Raw genomic sequence first — 20,187 nt, forward strand, 5'->3', positions numbered from 1 at the left:
TGAGGGTGGGAAACAAGTAACAAAATAGCTCCACTAAATGCAAAAAATAACTTGCGTTAGTGTTATGCTAAATAATATTAAAATACCTAGTATGTGTACAGCCATCCGGTATATATATTTGTTTTCATTCTGTAGGTAGATATTTATTCTTCACTGGTACATTTTATAACCCAATAGAATATTATCTGCCATACAACCAACACGTTTCATGGTAGCAAGCACATTTTCAAGGCTGCCAATGTCAATGATAACATATCTTCCTTTCCTCTCCTTCCCCCAGAAGCTCACTGTCTCCAGAGCTCTGGTTCTCTCTAGGTTGGACTATTGCAACAGCTTCTTTCTAAATCTGCCTTTTCTACTCTCCGCCATCTACAACTCCCCCAGAATAGCACTGCAAGACTTGACCTTGGCCTCAAGCCCAGGGATCGTATCTCTCCAGGAATGAAATCTTTGCACTGGCTGCCAGTGGCTGCTAGGATTACATTAAAAACCCTCTGCATTGTCCACAAGGCCTTGTGGGGTCTGGGCCCTCCATACCTTCAACTCTCTCTTCCTAAATATCTTCCTCCTTGAGCTCTTCGTTCATCTGCATCCAACTCCCTCAGGGTCAGTCGCTTCTTCAAGCAACAAGTTGGTGGTAGATCTCTTTTCTCGGCTGGGGCCTCCCCCTGGAACAGCCTCCCTGCCTCCATGAAACCTGAGGAGAACCATCTCCGGTTTCGGAAGCACCTCAAAACCTTCCTCTTTGCTTCTTCTTTCTCTCCTCCTCTCCCCTGCTGAATTCCTGGCTGAACTGTACTGGCTACGTGGCATTCCTCTGATCTCGGCTCATGGTACCCTCTCGTGCCAGTTACACACCCTCCCTGGCAACCCCCGCACTTGAGGACTGTTTTTTCTGTATCCCTACAGTCCTCCACCAGCATTTGACACCTGATGTTTGCATTTACCCTTGCACTTGCCACCAGCTGGCCCTACTTCTCATTTTGTTTATTTATTCAATTGTTTTCCCATGTACTGCACTGTCAACTCCACGCTTTTCCTCTTCCCCCTCCCCCTGCACTTGGCCTAGTAGGATCGTTGTCTCTGTCTTCCCTCTGTTCCCCCCTCCCTTGCCATGTCGCGCCTTGAAACACTTGTGTATAGGCGCATTATAAATGCCATATCATATCATATCATACACCTCCAGCTCCGAGCTGGAGCTGAATGCGCTGAGTTTCTGGTCATTTTTGGGGCAATTATTGCCTCTGTAATTGTGCTGAAAATGCCCCATTGAGTCCAATGGACTCAAAACAAATGGGGACTAACACCGCCACCGCACTTGTGATCTGGCAGTAATACTGCCAGATCAAGTGGAGGTAAAAGTAATTGCGTTGGGCGATATTCTGGCGGATTTATGCCGGGATATTGCCCAACTTCTAATAGAGCCCCAAATCTCCTAATTAGCTGAATCAGTGAAAATCACTTACTTTGATCATTTTTCTGCACATTTTCATAACCATGGAGGCATGTTAGCTCACCTTGAAGCGGCTTAAGAATGGCATTTTCTCATGGTAGCTACTAGACGTTTGCCACGTGACCAATGTGTGTAAACCTAAAACAGTAAAGAAGGATTCATTCCATACAAAAACGGCTGCCCACATCCCTTCCCTATCATTTTTAACCAAATACATATTACTAGTAACAGAAAAAGGACTATTGTCATCCTGATGTTTGTTTCCTATCTTACAACGATTAACCATAATATAATCAGCTACGTCGCATTAAAGTATCCATTAATTGTTTGATTATACGAGAGGGTTCTCTTTCCATCAGCATAAAATCTATTATAATAAGAACATTTACACAACAAACTGTATGACTCTCCTTCCACCAAGCTAAGGATTTCCACGTTGATAGTGCTTAGTTTCATGTGACACATCTAAAAATGCTTGGTTCAGTTTTGTGATGCTGTCATGAACTATTTTCCTCTTCAATACTCCCTCTACAAAAAATAAACAGTTTATCATCAGTATTTAGTCCTTCAGATACGTAATCGGTAAATCAATGTATCTACTGTTTTCGTAGTCACTTGTTTTGATCTCCGACTCACCTGTTTATGTTCAATACCAACAAAACATATTTTCATCCAGGTGAATATGCCTACTTATACTTTCTACTTGGGTGTAAGATGGATATGCAGCTAAGTAGGTATCAGAAATATTCTTTTTTGTACTTTTTTTTTCTCACCACTACAAGTTCTTGATCTAAAAATGCTATGTTGGTTCTTTTACTGGTCATTGTAAATTTAATCTTAACATTATTCAGATCCAGCAACTAACAGTATTCTCATAATTCATCTTGGTGACCACCTCAAATCACAAAGATATTGGCCCTCATTATGAAGTTGCCGGTAGGCCGCTGGTACTACCGGCGGCCTACCGCCAACCTAGGCTTAGAGTTCTGCCACTGATATCCCAGCAATACCGGGATATTACGGGCCATGGCAAAACGTTACATTCCCATTCCCGTGGAGTCCCATTGGACTCCACGGGAATGGGAACACTGAAGCACCAGCACTGTTACTAATGGTGCCGGTGCTTCAGTGATTTATCTGCTGGTAGGGGCCTGAACTACCGGCAGGTCAGGCTTGCCGGTATTTCACAGCTCCTACCGGCAGGCTCGGAGTGAGCCGATCCGGAGAAGGTTCCGGTAACTTTGTTACCGGCACCTTATTTCCAGACCGGCTCTCTCTTACTGAGGGCCATTGTCTATAAATCTTTGTCACATTATTAATTTGCTTTGTAATTTTTTAGGGACAGGCTGCTTTGCATGGATTAATTCATAATGTCATGTGAATAGATTTGCTAGCAACATCACAAATTGAGCACTTGTTGTCACTCCTATTTTTTGTCTGTAGATTTCGCCATTGGAAAGAAAACACATATTAACGTGACATCAATCTTTTATAGCAACATTAGATTCAAATCTAAAAGAGTAGCTGAATATATCTCCAAAAAATAATTCACGGCAATTTGTACAGTGTTTCAATATATGTAACTTTCTTTTCACTGTATTGTGTTCATCTTTTTCAATAAGTCTATAGTATACCGATTATAGGCCAGTTGTTTCTTGGCAACCTAATTTTAAATAGACTCTATGTATTCGGGTACGTGCTCAAAAAGGTATCTATTCCATTAACAATGGGTTTTAGTGGACGAAACGTATGGTTCTTGTTATGTGTTTTAGGAAGACAATTCATGGATGCTATAGTTGGCTGTTCAACAAATAAATAATCTCTCTTTTACTTGGGAATGAAACTATTTAAATATCAATTAAGGAGTTTCTCTTTTACAGTTTTTTTGTATCAACAGAGAAGGACCATTTTCAAGTTCTATTATCACAATATGCATCATTTAACTGTTTAAACATTTACATGTCTCGGGAGGATAGCTCAGGGGCAACTTGCTCTCCTTGGAAGCAAGGCGACACGGAGCAACACAGGGTCGATTCCCTGGGTCCGTGCTTAGAAACCTCTTGGTATTAAGCGCGTTATAAATAACCAATCGTATCATGTGTTGGTCGTTTTATTCACCTTTTTTTATACACTCTTGTTATTTTACCTTTGACAAACCTTTTTGGCGTGCAAAGAAGCATAGAGTTGATGAAGGATCCCAAAGTAAGGAGAGATTGAGGACGATGAAAGAAGAAGTGGAGAAGAGCAGAATACATGTGAATATGGAGATAAGATAATAGGAATGCAGAAGGAAGAGCGTAGGAAATTAAATAGATTGTAACATGCTAATAAGAGAGGTGTTAGTCTAATAAGATGCAAACTGCAAAGGAAAGAGTAAGTAAGACGAAGAAAGTGCCAGAGTGAAGAGCAGGTTGAGTGAGGGTATAAAGAGAAAGGAAAGAGGAAAGAGGGGACGAGTGTGGAGAAATGGTGAGGGGGCAGAGACAGGAACTATTCAGAAAGGAAAAGAAGACAAAGAGCATGGTGAAGTGCCAAGGAGGCCAAGACCAAAGATGAAGAGGGAGAGAGTAGGATGAGAGCGCCAGGGAGTGCCAATGCAGGGAGGACGAGAAATGAGTTAGGAAAAAAATAGAAAAACATGAAGACGCTGGAGTAAAAGGAATAAGACAGAGGCAAATGTTCACTCTGCCCCATGAAGAAAGAAGACTGCAACTCTCGATCCCAAAAGAGTAAAGGTAAAACCGCTGAATGGCCACCCAAAGAAAGAAAAAAAGAGAAGTCCAGGAGAGAGGTCTGGCCAGGAAGATGGCACGGAGAGTAAAAGCAAAGTCTCTGACTAATGAGAAACAAGCAAGAGCAGAAGGGCTGGGAAAAGGAAAAGAAAGAGGAGACTGAAGCAGCAGTAAAAGAAAATGCAGAGAACAGAAAGGCCGAGTCTCTGGACAAGAAAAATATGAAGAAAGAAAGGACTGAAGCCCTGGCGAGGGTCGATGTAGAGAAGGAAACATAGAAGTCATTAACAGGCAAGAAGAGAGGAAAGTTGGATGAGTGGTCTTGTCTTGGCACTAACCCAGAGAGAAGACAAGAACTTGTGGGTGATCCTGTAAAGTGTGGGGGACAGTTTAAGATCACATACAGAATGGATAGCCATTCTGATAAAGCAAATAAAACACCTTAAATTAGAGACCTGTGTATATGACGATTCCAAAGTCTTGTCACACAATGTATACACCTTTTGTAGAGAGTCGACGGGCATCAGATGAATTCAAGGCCATACACAGGCTCTCATAGAAATTGAACCTTTCTCCTGATCTACCAGTGGCATGTTAGAGACAGAGAGTCCCACCAGTTGATCAAGCGAAAAGAGGAACCCGGACTGCAACCAGCTACCTGCAAGAAAGATACCCCAATTACATTCAGGACAATCCGCCCTGATCACCACAGTCCCCTGGTAGTGCACCTGCCTGGTCTCTTGATATACAGAGTTCTGGCATCAGGGCGCCGCTAAAGACAGGGGAGAGCCTTGTGAGGAGACCAGGAGCAGCAGGGTGACAACAAATCTCCTAGAAATCCAGAGGAGAAAATTCAGGTCACAGGAAATAGATGAATTTCAGAACGTTACAGCAAAGGACATATCCCAAAACAACCAAGGCAGGACGAACACACACTCGCTTATCCGGAGGGATACCAGGACATCCAAGGAATAATTACCCAAACGCCAGGCCAAAAGGGGAGTCCAAAAGAAGTTCCAGTAAGCAATGCCAGGTCAAGACAGAGAGAAAAAAAAACAAATGTCAAGCCAATAAGGGAAATCTAAACGCAGATCCAGCAGACACGTCCAAAGGTGCAAGGTTGTCTGCCTTTCATGTCCTGTGTACTTGATCCAAATGTCAATGAGTATTATGCCCCAATTACCAGTTGAGGGCCAGCTTCAATCAATGGGGAGACCCCCCTCATTCTTCAAGCTCTGAGGTGACTGAGTTAGCAGAACTGTGAAGATGAGGATCTGGAACATTTGCAATGGGTAATTGACATATGATATGATATTTGTAATGCGCTTAATACCCAGAGGTTTCTAAGCGCGGACCCAGGGATCAAACCTGTGTGACTCTGTGTCGTCTTTCTTCCAAGGTGAGCATGTTGTCGCCGAGCTATCCTCCTGAGACATAACATCTTATGAGGCATCCCATATGTGTGGGTGCCTTCAGCCTTGGGCATGCACCGTGCCACATTTACTGCAGGCCAGAGCCTACAGGATATGATGTCTAACACCCTTTTTGCAGACCAAGTGGCATCCACTGTGTTGGAGAAAGTGAGCAGGCATTCACCACTGCCAGCAATCTGGAAGGGTAGTCCTCTGCAACAGAGGAGGGCTGGCACATGCATGCAGGTGGTGGAGGAGGGAAGGAACTCCCTTTGGAGGCCATCAACATGCAAGGAAAATTGCCTAGGACCAGAAGAAATTCCTGCATGAATCGTCGTCCTCCATGTGTGGACCACTGATGGGCTACCTCACTTTGTTAATAAAGTGGCGATGTGAAGTAGCTCATTGAGGACATTTCATTTGAATCCAAATAATTTCAATTGAGTACTTGCAAGGGGGACATGAGGACACATGTATACATTTAGGCAGCAATATGGATTACCCAGAGAGGTGTGTGGCTTACCACAGCCAGAATACCCCATATGATGTGTTAATCTATAGAGCCACAGTCCGCCGCAAGCCACATTGCACATGATCATAACGCACAGGTCCGCAGGTTTTACCTGGGCTTGGCACGCTACATGAAACCGCAATCCATTGATGCAGACATCCACAATGATCATAGAAGTCAGACACTTTCTTCTATGCACATGCCTCTTCCTGCTCACAAATCTACACCGTCTGCCATGAGCACTAGTGCATGATGAATTCTGTGGCATTTCTCTAATACATATTGACAGCGTGGAAACCTGGTCACGTGTTTACTTAAGTATGCTGTATTGATGCCATTGTCCATGAGTCAGGTCTACCTGTGGGGCTTGTGGCCTATATTATGTGCTACACGATGGCGTGTGGCAATATGCGTCATGTGTACTTGATTGTTGGTGACACCTCATATTTACAGCTGAGCATCGCAGGGTGTAATTTGCGGGCATGGTGACAAGCCTACTTTCCTCAAAGACAGTCATTTGCTCTCTGGCAAAGTTCTCCACTAGAGGCGAGAAGAAAATATCCAACACATGGTTTCTGGCAGCGGCGGCCGACTCCTGTTAATGGCTACACCAATGGACAATGCATGGTAATGAGGGTAGAGATCACACAGAACCTAGACATGTACAGCCAATCACTGTCTACTATTATGCACACTACATGTGTATATAGCAGCATACCATGCTTGTGATCTCAGTATCAGAAACATGACATTAACATGCCAAAAGTATGTTGAATGAGGCCTTCTCTGATGGACACCAGTGATCTATTTTACCTGTGATGGGAGAGGATGTTGGGAACGAGGAAGGGCGTTTAGATATAGACACAGAGGAAGTGGACTGTATCCTACATGAAATGTCTGCCACTTAGTGGGTGTGAGCTGTTGCCATTCTGCACAACAGAACTGCCTGTTTTGATCAGTTGCATTCATGTTTAGTATGATAAAGGTGTGTACTCAGCATGTAGCCATGTGTCTCGGAAGTCTCCAGACAGCAGCACCGGATAAAGGCTGCATGACTTGCTGGCCTGTAAACCTCTGTCTGTATTGACAGTGGTGTGCTAGGATGTCCTGATTTGTAGGATTTTAAGTGCAGTGAGCGCTTAACTGTCTGTGAGCAGTGTTGGGCGAGTAACAGTTGCCAGAAGATCAGAGATCCTGAGGCTTCGTCCCAAATACCTTCTCAGAAACGTGGACACTTGTGCCTTGCTTCGATGCTTGTGTCTGTCCACATCAAACGGAAAGTAACAAACTTTGGGTGATGTCCGCATTAACTCTATGCTCGAATAGTTGTTTGCCTGCTCACAAGAATCCCTCCTTGTCTTGCTCAGGAAAAACATTCTGTGTTGGTTGGTGCTTTAATCAAAGCCTGGTTAGACTTAAAGGACACCCTTTTTATGCCAGCTTACGTTCTGCAACTCCAAGAAGTGCAGAGATTCTGCCATTTGGCTGATCTAGCTCCATGGCCATCGCAGGATTCACTTCACAGCCCTCTCCCTCACATTGACATTCCCAAATGAAACTGCACTGAAATAACTGCAGTTTCGCAGATAATGATATGGTCTGCTACTAGCCTGTATGCCCCCTAAAATGTGAAGACTCCAATTTTCTCATCGACCCACCATCAAGAAGCCAGTGGGAAAACAATGCGTTTCAGTTCTCTGCCACGGACCCTTAAACTCTTTAGTGACCCTGAGAGCCCCTCCTCTCCCCACGAACTGTTTAGATATGACCTACAAAACTATCTTTCATGATTTTAGTTTTGAAAAAGTATTATTTCAAAGATGTAATACAAGTACGTAGATAACAACATTGGAACTAACAAACGATGATATAACAATGGGTACAGATTGATCCCAACATTGGTAGTGAGAAGTCAAGAAAACCAAGTGCAAAGATGTGATTTGATACAAAACAACAGATTTCAAAGATAAAATATAACAAGACATACAATGACAAACAAACATATGAGGAGGGGGGAGATAGGAGCAGGATGTTATTTATTTATTTTTGTATTTATGGAAGCACACAAAACCCTCAGGTATCTAGGCACTAGTTACAGTAAGTGCATAGTGATATTCTACAAAGTGCAAGAGCATGCAAAGGGGTTACAGCATGCGTGTGGTTCTTGGAAATATAAATCAGGCAGAGCAACGCCTCAAGGTGATGAGGGCTACTGCGAGTGTACAGATATGATATGAAAGGTTATTTATAATGCACTTTATACCCTGAGGTTTCTAAGCACGGTCCCGGGGATCGAACCTGTGTTGCTCTGTGTCGTCTTGAAATACCCTGAGGTTTCTAAGCATGGACCCGGGGATCAAACCTGTGTTGCTCTGTGTCGTCTTGATTACAAGGCAGGCACGTTGCCCCTGAGCTATCCTCCTGACACGATACACATGAAAGATAACATTAGGGTAGGTGCACATGTCTGGCAAAAGCCACGCCTCGTGTTACAGGATGCTACATCAGGTATGCAGATACACAAAAGGACACAATTAGGGTAGGTGCATAGACTGGAAAAGCCACACGTCTTGTTATAGGGGACCACATCAGGTATGCAGGTACACAAAAGGACAACAGTAGGGTAGGTGCACAGCCTAGCAAAGCCACGCCTCATGTTATGGGGGCATAGTCAGGTGTACAACTATGCAGAAGGACAAAATTAGACAGGCCATGCCTACTGGTCCGGGTCAAGGTACAGTGTTGTTGTGAAGGACCCAACAGGCAAAGGGAATAGTAGTATCATGACAAGTATAGTTGCAGTTACAAAAAGATTTTCGGGGTTTGTTCAGGGTACAACTTCTTCTGTTGGCGACCACAATAAAACACCATTGGGAAGTGTCGCCTCAGTGTGGTAATTTATGGAGGAACCAGTACCCCTGCTTCCTTGGTTACTGAAAAAACGTTGGACCACACATTGACTGCACCACACAAGATCCAATTGAGTTAATAATTAATCTTTGTAAGTAATTCAAACAAAACATAAGTTTGTTTAATTGGTTGTGCCCAACAATCAATGGGCACATGGATCTTGTGTGGCGCAGTCAATAGTTGCAGTTATATCACAGGGCATCCAAGTCAAGTTACAAGTCAAATCTGCTGGTTGCAGGAAAAAGTCAAATCTGGTGGTTGCAGATAGGTTAGAATGTAAGTACAGCAAGGGCTGGGTGGTGCAGGGCAGGATGGTTGCTCTGCAGTGAAGGTTTGGGCAGGAATAAAGTGGGAGCTAGCAGTGACACAGTAATGCATTGTAAAGTTAGTGTGCTCCAAAGGGAGTAGTGGGCAGGGGAGGCAAGAGTAATGTACAGGGTGGAGCGAGAGGGCTGGCATTGTCGTTACGGGCACAAGGAGAGTGATTAGCTAAGGCAGTCTACTATAATCGAAACACATCGTAAAAGTGCACTGCCAAGTAGAAGAAATTTAAAACTGAAGTCATGTTGTATCTGGAAAATTTGTTTCATTGTATGCCACACGTTTTTCCAATACATCTTCACAAATTCGCAGTCTACAAACGTATGCTGAAGTTATCCTTCAGCATGCAGGCAGCTCCAACATCTGTCATTTTGTGCTGCCTTGCACTTGAAGGGTTTTGTAGGAGTGATGCAAACTATATGATGAAAAAAATATAGAGTTTGAAGTAACCTGGCTGATGTAGTAACCTCGGAAATGTTGTTCCAAACTGGGGGCCAACCTTTATCTTCATTGTTTAGGTTGCATTCCTGCTGCCATGCTATTTTCGACCACCACCAAGATCCGAAGATGCTTCAGCAGATAGGACCTCATAAAACATGGATGCCCTAAAATTAACATTTTGCATGTGCTGTAATCTGTCTACATGAAGAATAGATGAGTTATATAATGAAACGTCAAAATGTTCCAATAATTATAGCATATTCATGCCAATAGGAAGTCGGAGTAGAGAACTCTTCTGTAGATTGATTGAAAGTTAATGGCACTCCCTGAAAAAATAACTGATTCACATATTTAATCCCCCTAGAGAGCCATAGTCTTCAAAAAACAGCTTTGCCATTTACTCATACCAAGGTATTAAACTAGAGATATTGCGAAATGAACTGTGATGAATAGACAATAAAAGGATGCAAATAAGTACTGAGGTAACAAGCCGATAAGGTAACACTTGTATATTTGATGAATCTATGTTTTCCTTTAATAGTATAGCAATCAATAACTGACAAAGGGGATATCATAGTTTTTGCGAGGAGTAACCATACAGGCATCTTATTAGGGTAAATCACACGTTTCAAGACAAAAACGAAATGATATTTGTTTTCATCAGGAGACCCTACTCCACCAGTAGAAATATATTTTTTAAGTTTACTTACTGATATTCTGGGCTGCTTTTTCTTTACTGAGTTATTTACGCATTTCAGTTATAAAAGGCGTAAATAACTCATCCTTTAACAGAGTCGTATTAAATCTCCATCTATTAGATTTCTGGTTATTTTGTACAATCGCAAGCTGGATATGAACTGGGGCATGATCCGATAATGATATACAATATATACTGGCATTAAGAAGGAAATTTGACATGGATTTAGAAAGGAGCATATGATCTATTCTAGAAAAGGAGTTGTGGCTATTGGAGAAAAATGTGGACTCTAGATCAAAAGGATGAGTTATGCACCATGCAACAATGAGACCTAATTCACATAGGAAATTCAGAAATTGCTTATGTGGTTTAGTATTCTTAAAACACACACTTGATTTTCTATCGAGAAAGGGGTCAATAACCTCATTAAAATCACCAAAAACAATTATATTATCAGAGTTAGGTTTAATGAGATAATTACTTAATGACAGCCAAAAGGAAGGATCCAGAGAAGTAGGACCATAAACATTGAAGATCGTATATTCAATCAGGTCTACCAAGGTTTTCACTAATACCCACCTCCCCAAATCATCAAAGCCTGTTTTAACAACTTTACATTTGAGTGCTTTGTTGATAAGAGTAATTACCCAATTTTTCTTGCTGTGTGCCACACCTGAGAAAACTTGACCAACCCCGAAAAAGCTTACATTTAGCTGCTTCAACCTGTAAAAGATATGTTTTTTTAATGTACACAATGGACGGTTTGGTTCTGCTTAAATAGAACAGACCTTTCTGTCTTTTAATGTGATTGAGTTATCTTAGTTGCTATTATGACACTAGATCTGGAATTATTATAGCAAATATGCTTACCATAGATTATCCTGTAAAAAAAATTATTACACAAAGGAAAATACACAAAAGGAAAGGGGATTGACAAACTGTGTCAACACGAAGTTCATCTATAAAGAATAGCAACTTTCAACTATAAGTAACGACGTGGCTAATAAGAAACAGCCATGCCAATTAATGTTGGAAAGTAATATAGTGGGGCTGTAGAGCCTCGTGAGAGGAGGCTGACCGCAGCTCCACTCCAGCAGATGTTATGATTAATAACCAATGAAATTGTGTACCATTAGATCCCATGAGTCTTTTTGGGGAGTAGTTATCAATGTGTCCATTTCTCCCAACTCTGTATGAAGTGTGTAAGGTCAGTTGGATACTCAGAGGTAGCACTTTGACCCTTGAGGGCTCCTGGATGAATAATACCATATCTTGCATTGAATTGGCTTAAAGTCAGTTTAAGTGTAAGTAGTTCCTTTCTCCTTCCGGCTGTTGCATTGGAAACATCCTGAGAAATGTATATCTTTCTGTGAGTTGTTGGAGTAGTTGCCTCCCCGTGTTCATTGCGAGATGGATATGCACGTAATACAAAAAGGTGAAGATTATAGTTCTAGAGGAATTATTTTCATGTACTGAGTTGATAGGTCCCACACAGTGAGCCCTTTGAATATTCATTTGTAGTGACATGGGAAGATCAAAGAGCTCTGGGGGCATAGTAGTAAGGAAAAAGATAGGGTTGTCCTTTTCAACCCCCTCTGGGAGACGCACGGTGTGCAAATTATTCATGATGTTTCTATGCTTAGGTTTTCAGATTGCTTTTGTAAGGATTTCACTGTGGTTTCTGCTGGTGACATCTTCTGCGTCACTTACTCGACATTTCACTTCAACCATTCCTGATTCAAACTTAGACCATTTATCATCTAACTGTTGTAAATTGGTATTAGTTGCTTCCATGAAGGGATTTAAGACACTTTTCTCCATCAATATGGTTTGCATGGCTGGTCCCAAATTGTCTTCCTTTGACATTGGCAAGTCACTTTTTTGGTCAGTTGAATGTATTAGATGATGTAGGAGCTGCTTCCTTGGCTTGACCCTTTTGAAGGCAACATAGTTTTGCTCTTTCACACAGCCTATGACAGCATCAACACTGGTGGTATATATGTGCTACTGTCAAAATAAAGTATGGCGCGCAGATTTGCTGTGAAAGTAAGTGTCAGGAATTACATTTCGGTGCGCTAATGTGGTGTAACAAAACCTTATTTTCTGTGAAAAGCCACAAAGTATTCCTTAATAATTAGCATGCCGAGTCAGCAAATAGTACTTCAGGGAAATCTAGAATTAATTATTAATACATTGCATCACCTCTTTCATATTAGATAGATGATACTGAATCCAGGTAACGTTCATGCGCTGGAAGCTGTATACAACTGTATATTAATCACATAATTAAATAATATATATTGAAATGCCAGCATGCAATATACAAGCAGTCTTTAATAAATATGATATGTGCCAGGTACAGTGCAGTATGACTTCGTAGCTTTTTATCAATATTATTCCTTATGGACACTAGAGCACACAATTAATCCAGTGAAGATATGTTCATGGTTTCTCCAAACCATCACTTTTGTTTCTTCCAAAGTACTTTTATCATGTAAATAGTATTGTGTAGCTTGTATAAATTATTCTTGTTATTATAACATGTGCATTTGAGTCTTATATGATAGAAGTATTGCTCAGGTGCTTGTAATTGCAATTATTGAATGCATAAAGTACCTTTTTTTTCCTTTTCACGTTTCTTTCAGGCCTTTTATTTTGAGGGGGAGCCAGTGTTGTGAAGAAAATGGGCTTCCCACAGCACAACCGCAACTCGTGTCGCGCTGAAGCCTGAACAGCTGACAGGAGAGTCGGCATGTAAGTCACAGGACCTTGAGGCGTGAGGTCCTGCAGCAAACTTCATGATGGCATAAAAAAATGCTTCGAGGACACGTTGCAGTCACCGTGTCGCGCTGAAGCCTGAACAGCTGACAGGAGCGTCGGCATGTAAGTCACAGGACCTTGAGGCGTGAGGTCCTGCAGCAAACTTCATGATGGCATAAAAAAATGCTTCGAGGACACGTTGCAGTCACCACCAAAGGCAGTATATTATCTATTAGGAGGATATATAACTTTTTTTTTTAAATCAGAAATGAAGCATTATGCATAAATGAGGTCTGATGAAGCTGGAGCGCAGGTTCAGTTTACCAACCCTAAGGCCTGAGAACAAGCCCCCACCCCCGAAAAAAAAACCTATCTTTCTAAAAAATAGAAAACCTATCTTTCTAATCTCGTATTATCTTTGCTTTGTTCTGCTATCCCTTTTTTAGGCTTCTTACCCATTCCCTTTCAGGTCCTTGTTCTTCTCCTGTGTGTAATGTATTTTTCTCATTCTCTAATTCCCCCACCCCTTTTGCTGCTTCTCCTGCTTTCCTTGTGATTGTAGCACCACCGTGCGATGTGTAAATGAACAAGCTTAATCAGATGTGGTGGCAGTCTGTGGGCAAGATTAGCCCACACCCTGCTTCCTCGCCATATTCAGTATCACATGAGTGAAAGCAATACCTCAGCATCACCACCTCAACCAATACACATCCAATAAATGCATGTCCATATAGCGTCTCTCACCTTCTCCTCCTGCTCTAGAGGAGAAAGGTCACAACCATTAGAGGTGAAGCCATTTACCAAACGTGATGATCAGAGGGCTTGTGCAAGAGGGCATGTTGCTTGTCTATTTTACCACTTTCGTGGATGCCATTGTCTTTCTGAATCAGATCTAACATTGTGGGATTCCATCCTTTGTGGGTTTTGGCCTTTATTTGTACTGCGTTTCATGGCCACACCCTGGGATCTTCCCAGTTGCTGCCCTTTTACACATGTAGATCAGCCACTTTACATTTTCCCCACCTCGATTTGCAGAAGACCTGTTTGCCATTTGTATGTGTGTAGCTTGTGCACAAACAGTGTAATATGAGCTCACACATGTCCCATGCGCCTGGTAGAAAATACTTGATTTTTCACTTTGTGAATGAGGGAGGTACTAAAGGCAGTTTGCACTGACGCAAGTGGAATTAGCAGTACGGCAAAATTGCTCTAATGCAAAAAACATATTCTTTCAACACAATTCTTTTTTTTCACTAGCGTCATTTTTCCCTTAGTGCAAGTTGCAGCAGTGTAATGTTTCTGTAATACTGCCCCTGCAAGTGTCCTTTGCCGTGCTCTTACTGATGCATTTTAACAATTGCAAATTGATATGAGGTGCCAAAATGCTTTGAGAATGTAGTCCTTTTATTCTTACTGTGTATGACAACTCTTAATTTCAGGTAGTATTACACAAACGTTGCACCAGTGTAAGTGCATTTAGCACCAGGGCAAAAATTGCACTAGTGCAAAAAACATATTCTTTCAATGCATTTTTGCACCTTGATAATGTTTGCTCTAGTCCTAGTCCGTTGCCAGGGAACAAAATGCATTCGAAGCATGGAGCTCATTTTCAATTAAATGAGTGATTTGACGAGGATGAGCCGTCACATTTGCACAACAACATAAACGGCTCTCCGTCGCCAGATGTTCGTCATTTTCACTGCAGGGGGCAAATGGTAAGGGCAAAGGCAGCGTACATGTGCGTATGTATGCAGCCTGTTGCCCTTCACAGGTGCACTTTGCAGTGCAGAGTGAGTAAAAGCTGCCTGGCATGCTGCCATGCCAGGCAGTGTTTGCCTTTGTTAGCGCCGCTTGCCATGCTGGTATGGCAGTTGGCAGTCACAAATGAAATGGAACCCTGAGCATGTTGGGGAGGGTTTCATTTCAACTGGGAACACTGCTTACCATGCTAGCATGGTAAGCAAGGTTACCATTTTAAGTTAATCCCACCTCGACATTCGCTGCAATTGTGCACGCTGCCTGCCATGCAGATCCCTATGAGGTCTGTCTGCTTTATGCTGCTGCATAAAGCAGGCAACTTCATAGGGATCTCCAGCATTTGCGCCGGCACGAAAATGCATGGTGTCACAGATGCTGGAGCATTTGTATGGTGGAGAGGAAAGGAGCGGCAGAAAGGCAAGATGCGTTCGGCCCCCTGCGATTCCCCATACAAATTATTGAAAATGGGGGGGTAACGTTAATGACAGGCGTATTAACGCTTTGCATGAACGTTATGCCCCCATGCAGCATGCACTCCTATGTGTTTTCTGCAACAGGGCAATGTTTGCCCTAGTGCTAACTGCACTTGCACAATGCAAAGATTGTGTAATATGCTTTTTACATTGTCTGGACTCCTTTCAAATGATTTGTATTAATCCCTTGACTTTTTAATCATTATGTGTCTTTGAAATACAATGGGCCTCATTATAAGTTTGCCGGTCTGGGAACTACGGTACCGGTAAGCATGCCGGTACCGTAGTTCCCGGACCGGCAAACTACGAGTTATGATCGCAAGTGCCTTTCTGCCCGTCACTGGTACCGTTATAAACGGTGCCGTCAGGGGCGTTGCTAGGGAGGGCTAAGGGGGGGTATAGCCCCTGATCTTTTGGTTGTAGCCCCGGATAGAATCTCAGGAGTTACAGCCAAAATACTAGCTAGCCCCCAGCCCCAACAGTTCCGACATCAGCTTAGCCCCGGGTCTTTTCCAGACCTAGCAACTCCCCTGGGTGCCGGTGCATCCGACCTCCCCATTCCCATTCTGCCTTATGGGGCCGAAAGGGAATGGGGAGCATCTTTTTTCCAGTGCCCGCAAATGGGCAATTACTGGGTCTGGCAGGGCCGAATGACCCAGTAATTGCACATTTGTGGCCACTGTAAAAAATTGCAAGTTTGGCGGCAGCCTGCCGGTTTTACCGGCAAGGCTAGCGCCAAACTTGTACTTGTAATGAGGCCCAAATATTTTTTTTTAAAGCCGTTCTCATTGCTGTGCCTTTTTTTTTGGAACTGATTAAATGTTAGATTCTAAATGTAAGTGAGCATGTGGTCACAAAAAACATGCCATGTTTCCATATAAGATTGGCGAGGTCGGTTCAAACCCTGCACACGGAACTACTGTTGAAAATTCCAAGAATAGGCCTCTGTGACCAAGCGGGGTGACAGCATTAGCATTTTGCATTACTGCATGAATACGGAATGCTTAAGCAAACTTCAGAAATATATGTATACAAAAAATAGCAAATTTACTCTACAGGATTAGGCAAACAGAGGAGGGAGGGATGTTGCCTCGCCTTTCCACACGAAGGTTTGTGTTGCCACGCTCTTTATGTCAATATTGTACTCATGCAGTTGAAAAACACCTCTGATGTGTGCAGAAAGTAACATCTGAAAGAGCTCCAGAAGCTGCAAAAGAATTTCAACTTAGATCAGGAAACTGAAAATTGAAAGGAGCTGTGAAAACAGCAGTATTCTTGGTCAAGATCATGATACATTTAGACAATAATGATATCTTTGTGGCCTTGTGGCTTATTGCCGTTTTTAGCTCGTAATGAATACGTATCTGCTTGGCATGGCCTACAGAATCATATACATTCAAGAATTCACATTTTTGCTCATCAGGTTGTTATTTTCAATACATTGAAATAGGAAACTAATGTGGATCAAGGGTATTTGATGACCACAGCACTAATTTCCCCAGATAACTGTAGATATCATTTCATACTGTAACAACCTTAGCTTATATTTTGAGGATTATTACCACAGGCCTACTCCATATGGTAACTAATGAGATGGCATGTGACAGTTACGATCAGTTTAACCGGACCTTTGTGTATCTTCAGGAGCAGGTAAAATGTTGGTACACGAGGATACTGTGTAAACAGGTAAGCTTTAGTTTTGCCTGAGATCGATTCCATCTTTAGCACCATCGCAGGAATGTCTTCAAGATCTTTGCTAATTTCTTCAGTGGGGTCATGATCTAATAGAGAGTATTTTAATTATTTATTTATTGTGCATTTCTAAGGCACTTATACATCAAGTAAATGGTGTTTCAAAGTGCCCACAGGGCAACAGGGAGAGAACATGGGAATGAAAGTCAAATAGAACAGCAATGAAGAAAGAGAGAGGCGGTCCTACTAGGCCTTGTGAGCATTCAGAATGTGCAAGTGTAGAGAGAAAAAAGGGATGAGGGAGGGGGGTAAGTGCTAGAAGTACGGCAGAGGGAAGTGCTAGGGAGTAATATGCAAGCAGCTGTTAAGTGCTTGACAGAGATCACTTGGTAAGAATGGTCAACTGCCAATACAATAAGTGCAGGCCTGTGAGACAGCACAGGCCAGTGGGCGCCCAAAGGCAAGTGTTGGTAGTGGGCAGAGGCTGAAGGCAAATGGGGGTCAGGGGCAGGGCCCAGAAGGACACATACGTGCCCTGGTCACCAATCTCAGTGAATGTGGTTTTTAGCAAGGGAGGGAGAGGGGGAAGGAGGAGGTGAAAAGGAAAGTCTTGAGGAAGCTTCTGCAATTTGAGAAGATCCGCTCAAAACGGGGAGGAAGGGGGAGGCTGTTCCAAAGAAAGAGACGGCCACCAGCTTGCTGATCAAAGAAGCACTTGACATGCAGAGATTTGGCACTGGAGGAGCATAAAGATCTGGAGGGAGAGAATTTGCTGAGAACCAGTTGTAGATAGTGTGGTACCTGGCCCCAGACAGCCTTATGGATGATGCAGAGGGCTTTGAATTTGATCCTTGCAGCAATTGGGAGCCAGTGGAAATGTTTTAGGGCTGGAGAGATGCGATGCCTGGACTTTAGGCCAAGGATAAATCTTGTAGCCCTATTCTGGATAAGTTGGAGGGGACATAGAGAGGAAGAGGGTAGATTAAGGAAGAGGCAGTTGCAGTACTCTAGCCTAGAGAGTACTAGAGCTCTAGAGACATTGAGCTTCTGGGGGAAAGTAAGGAAAGGAAGGATACCTTTGAGGAGGTGGAGTTGAAAGTGGGACTTCTTGGCAAGGTCCTGGATGTGAGGGAGGAAGGAAAGAGAGGAGTTGAAGATGACTCCAAGTTTTCTGGCTTCAGATGAAGAAAAAGGGGGTGAGCCCATAGAGGGTGGCCAGAGTGAGGGGAACAAAGAGGGAGCAGGAGTCCCAAATGGGAAGGATCTCAGTCTTGCTGGCATTGAGGTAGAGATCATTGGAGGCACACCAGGACTGGATGGCAGTCAGGAATGATGGAGGCAGTAAGGAGAAGATCAGAGGGAAGTTTGAAGAAGAGTTGTGTGTCATCTGCATAACACTGGAAGCAAGAGGAGAAAGTGGAAATTAGGTGTGCAAGCGAAGCAAGATAGATTTTAAAGAGCCAGAGAGAAAGGTTGGAGCCCTGGGGAATGCCACAGGTGTAGATAGAGGTGGGAGAGGAGAAAGAGCCCAGGATAACCTGGGAGGGACGATCAGTGAGGAAAGAGGTCAGGCAGACCAGTACCCGCCCTGGGAAACTAAGGGTATCATGGAGCCGTTTTATGAGGATTGAGTGGTTGACCGTATCAAATGCAGAGGAGATATCAAGTAGAATGAGAACAGCTGGAGAGTTAGAATCAATAAATGCGAGCAGTTCTTCACGGGTGTTCAGGAGAGCAGTTTCCATGCCTCTGGATGCTCGGATTCCAGATTGATGGGCTTTTGGGCAACAGACAAGGTTAGTGTGCTGGGTCATTTGGGGAAGATCAGCTTTTCCAAGAGTTACCCAAGGAAGGCGGCGATAGAGATGGGGCAGACGTTAGCCGGACATGAGCGGACAGCAGAAGGTTTTTTCAGGTGGGGGCGCACAAGAGAGTGCTTGAGGGAAGAGGGGAAAGATCAAGTAGCAAAAAAGTGATTGCAGAAAGAGAGCCTATGTTGCCCTTAATAGTTCTGAAAGAACAGGGGGAGACCTGGTTGAAGGAGAGCTTTATAGAGCGGAGAACTCCAGTGACCTCATTGAATGTGATCGGACAGAAGGAGGAGAGAAAGGCAGAAGGGAGATGGGAAGCCATAGGTGGCAAGGGGATGGAGGAGGGGAGGGGGAAAGGGAATAGAGATTGCACAGGATGTCTTGAGTTTTTGCAGTGAAGTGTGTGGCAAAAGCATTTCAGAAGGCCTGAGAGGGAAGAGGTGAGGTGGAGACTGCGGAAGCGTTGGCTAGTTCCTTGCAGATTTTAAAGAGTTCAGCCATGTCGTTGCATGCACCAGAGATGCCAGCCTGGATGTAGACCCTTTTCTTGGAATGAATGGAGAGTCGTTACTGCCTTTGGAGAAGGCAACAGGCCATTTTGTCAGAGGGTAAGCCTGAGGTCTGAAACTTCTGTTCCACAGCTCTACATTTGCATTTCAGGGCTGCACGTTTGGAAGCGTACCAGGTGTTACGCTAGGAGGTATGTTTCAGGCGGATCCTCATGACTAGGGCAGAAATGTAGAGCGTGTTAATGATGGCAAGATGGAGGTTTCTGAGAGTGGTCTCAGAGGTAGAGTCTGCAGTTCGGGAGAGGGGTGGTGAAGGTGGATGCGAAGGCAGCAGCTAACACTCGTTTTATTGGACGGATGTCCATGAACGAGATTGGCAGAGCTGGGCAAGGTGCGGTCAGATGGCATAGAGGACCCAGGTAAGAGTAGAGGAGGGAGTTGTCTGACCAGGAGAGTGGGGTGGTGAGTGGGGTGGAGGGCAAAAGATCAGTGTGGATCATGGCATCGAGTGTGTGTCGAGCCAAGTGGGTAGGACTGGAGGTGAGAATAGAGAGGGAGAAGAGGTACAGAGCTCATGGAAGAGAGCTGATGTTGTGATTGAGGAGTCAAGGTGAATGTTGAAGTCACCCAGGAGAAGGATTTTAGAGGTAAATGTGAGGAGAGAGGAGGAGTAATCAGCCCATTCTGAGAGGTACAGGGTAATAGAG

This window comes from Ambystoma mexicanum, chromosome 3p, assembly GCF_040938575.1.
Source record: "Ambystoma mexicanum isolate Mex_15411 chromosome 3p, UKY_AmexF1_1, whole genome shotgun sequence".
Lineage (NCBI taxonomy): Eukaryota > Metazoa > Chordata > Amphibia > Caudata > Ambystomatidae > Ambystoma > Ambystoma mexicanum.